Below are 4071 nucleotides of genomic sequence, written 5' to 3'. Positions count from 1 at the left end.
TGTCTCTCCCCACCTTCTCCCCATGACCAGAATATAAGGTCAATGAAGGACCTTTCTTGCTGTGTTCAGCTCTGTATCTCCAGCAGCTAGAGCAGGGCTACTTCAGACTAGGTACAGGATAAATATCTGATGAATAAAGGAGTAAATATGCTAACACACTCCAGGAAGTTGGTCTAGCATTGACCGCCTACCATGGGGGAATCCAATGGCCAGCAGTGTTTCTTTATATATATGTATATATATATACACACATATATATATATATATTTGTTGTTGTTGTTGTTGTTGTTGTTTTGTTTTGGCTATGCTGGGTCTGTGTTGCCACACAGGCTTTTCTCTGGTTGTGGAGAGCAGGGGGCCACTCTCTAGTTGTGATGTGCGGGCTTCTCATTGCGATGGCTTCTCTTGTTATAGAGCACAGGCTCTAGGGTTCATGAGCCTAAGTAGTTGTGACTCCAAGACTCTAGAGCACAGGCTCACTAGTTGTAGTACACCAGCTTAGTTGCTCTGCAACATGTGGGATCTTCCTGGATCAGGGATTGATCCTGTGTCTCCTGCATTGGCAGGTGGATTCTTTACCACTGAGCCACCAAGGAAGCCCCCAGAGTTGTCTTTTTATCCTTTGGGTATTGCAAATACCATAGGCTCTTTTTCTCCCATTGCCTTAATTCTATCCCAAGTCTCACACTTAAGTTCCTATCTTTCCTCTGAGTGAGTAGGGATGAACAGACTGTGTTTGAATCTGATTAGCTATGTGACCAAGAACAAATGATTTGACCTTTCTGAGCCTTGCCTTTTCATCTACCCAATGAGGAATTTTTTTTCAATTTTAAAATTTTATAATATGTATATATTATTAAGTATAGTTCACTTACAAGGTTTCAGGTATACAGCAAGGTGATTCAGTTATACGTATACACATATATAATTTTTCAGATTATTTTCCATTATAGGTCATTATAAGATATTGACTCTAGTTCCCTGTGCTACACAGTAAATCTTTGTTGCTTGTGGCATATCTATTTTTAAAATTAAAAATCTAGCATTCTACTCATGCTGAGTCAAACAAGTTGAGTCAAAATATCATAACTTTTTAGTTAGGCAAAAATTCATAACTTTTCTAAGATATATAATATACATACTATTTTTATATATGTACACAAAACTTTTCTACTATGCCTGATAAAGGCTTGAGAAAGAATTTTTTTTTAAAAAGAAGAGATGGAGAAATGGAAAACAAACTAAATGAAATGGGAGCACTGAATATGAAATAGAAAAAGTGGAACAAACTAGATAAAAGTGAATGATCATCACCCAGTCCAGTTGTTTTTAAACATGGCTGCTCATTAGAAACATATCTAGAACTCTGGAGAAAAAGCAACAACTGAGCATTCGTATTTTTCAAAAAATTTCAAGGTAATTCTGATATGCATCTGGGTTTTCAAAAGTGATTACAGGCTTTTCTATTCGATCGTTGTTTGGGTGCTATAGGGGCTTCCCAGATGGTGCTGGTGGTAAAGAACCTGCCTGCCAATGCAGGAGATGTGAGAGACACAGGTTTGATTCCTGGGTCAGGAAGATCCCCTGGAGGAGGGCATGGCAATCCACTTCAGTGTTCTTGGGCTTCCCTGGTGGCTCAGACAGTAAAGAATCTGCCTGCAATGCAGGAGACCTGGGTTCGAGCCCTGGATTGGGAAGATCCCCTGGAGAAAGGAACAGCTACCCACTGCAGTATTCTTGCCAAGAGAATTCCATGGACAAAGGAGCCTGGCAGGTTACAGTCCATGGGGTCGCAAAGAGTCAGGCATGACCCAAAGACTTTCACTTCACTTGTTGGTATAGAGTTCTATTATTTTTCTGTTGACCAATCATGATGCAGTGGTATTAAGTGAGTAATAGTTACATAATCACAATAGTAAAAGATGTTTGTCAGTTTTCACAATCAATAGCCAGAAGGAAGGTGAAGTCGCTCAGTTGTGTCCGACTCGTTGCAACCCCGTGGACTGTAACCTACTAGGCTTCTCTGTCCATGGGATTCTCCAGGCAAGAATACTGGAGTGGACTGTCATTTCCTTCTCCAAGGGATCGTCCCAACCCAGGGATCAAACCCGGGTCTCCTGCATCGAAGGCAGATGCTTTAACCTCTGAGCCACCAGGGAAGCCAATAGCCAGAATCCGCCCCCGCAAAAGATAATTACAGTTGCAAGCCATAATGGGAACATGATTAACCTAACAATATAAAATAATTACATACAGTTTGAGGGCGTCAAGCAGAGTGATGTAGTAAGTGAAGGTGCATACATGCACATGTTTTCATTCGCCCAGCCAGTCTGTATCTTTTGGTTGGTGCATTTAATCAATTTACATTTAAGGTAATTATCAATATGTAAATTCCCCAAGCCAGGCTTGTGAACTTCCAGATGTTTAAGCTGGTTTTAGAAAAGGCAGAGGAACCAGAGATCAAATTCCCAACATCCGTTGGATCATCAAAAAAGCAAGAGAGAGAGTTCCAGAAAAATATCTATCTCTTCTTTATTGACTATGCCAAACCCTTTGACTGTGCATCACAGTAAACTGTGGAAAATTCTGAAAGAGATGGGAATACCAGACCACCTGTCTAGACCACCACTTGCCTCTTGAGAAATCTGTATACAGGTCAGGAAGCAACAGTTAGAACAGGACATGGAACAACAGACTGGTTCCAAATTGGGAAACCAGTATGTCAAGGCTGTATATTGCCAGTGTGCTTATTTAACTTGTATGCAGAGTACATCATGAGAAACGCCAGGCTGGATAAAGCACAAGCTGGAATCAAGATTTCTGGGAGAAATATCAATAACCTCAGATATGCAGGTGACACCACCCTTATGACAGAAAGTGAAGAGCTAAAGAGCCTCTTGATGAAAGTGAAAGAGGAGAGCGAAAAAGTTGGCTTAAAGCTCAACATTCAAATAAACAAATGGGATCTAATTAAAATTAAAAGCTTCTGCACAACAAAGGAAACTATAAGCAAGGTGAAAAGACAGCCTTCTGAATGGGAGAAAATAATAGCAAATGAAGCAACTGACAAACAACTAATCTCAAAAATATACAAGCAACTTATGCAGCTCAACTCCAGAAAAATAAACGACCCAATCAAAAAATGGGCCAAAGAACTAAATAGACATTTCTCCAAAGAAGACATACGGATGGCTAACAAACACATGAAAAGATGCTCAACATCACTCATTATTAGAGAAATGCAAATCAAAACCACAATGAGGTACCACTTCACACCAGTCAGAATGGCTGTGATCCAAAAATCTGCAAGCAATAAATGCTGGATAGGGTGTGGAGAAAAGGGAACCCTCCTACACTGTTGGTGGGAATGCAAACTAGTACAGCCACTATGGAGAACAGTGTGGAGATTCCTTAAAAAATTGCAAATAGAACTCCCTTATGACCCAGCAATCCCACTTCTGGGCATACACACTGAGGAAACCAGAATTGAAAGAGACACATGTACCCCAATGTTCATCGCAGCACTGTTTATAATAGCCAGGACATGGAAACAACCTAGATGTCCATCAGCAGATGAATGGATAAGAAAGCTGTGGTACATATACACAATGGAGTATTACTCAGCCGTTAAAAAGAATTCATTTGAATCAGTTCTGATGAGATGGATGAAACTGGAGCCTATTATACAGAGTGAAGTAAGCCAGAAAGAAAAACACCAATACAGTATACTAACACATATATATGGAATTTAGGAAGATGGCAATGACGACCCTGTATGCAAGTCATGAAAAAAGACACAGATGTGTATAACGGACTTTTGGACTCAGAGGGAGAGGGAGAGGGTGGGATGATTTGGGAGAATGGGAATTCTAACATGTATACTATCATGTAAGAATTGAATCGCCAGTCCATGTCTGACGTAGGGTGCAGCATGCTTGGGGCTGGTGCATGGGGATGACCCAGAGAGATGTTGTGGGGAGGGAGGTGGGAGGGGGGGTCATGTTTGGGAACGCATGTAAGAATTAAAGATTTTAAAATTAAAAAAATAAATTAAAAAAACAAAACAAAACA

This window comes from Ovis canadensis, chromosome 11, assembly GCF_042477335.2.
Source record: "Ovis canadensis isolate MfBH-ARS-UI-01 breed Bighorn chromosome 11, ARS-UI_OviCan_v2, whole genome shotgun sequence".
NCBI classification, from domain to species: Eukaryota; Metazoa; Chordata; class Mammalia; order Artiodactyla; family Bovidae; genus Ovis; species Ovis canadensis.
This window is presented reverse-complemented; position numbering follows the sequence as displayed.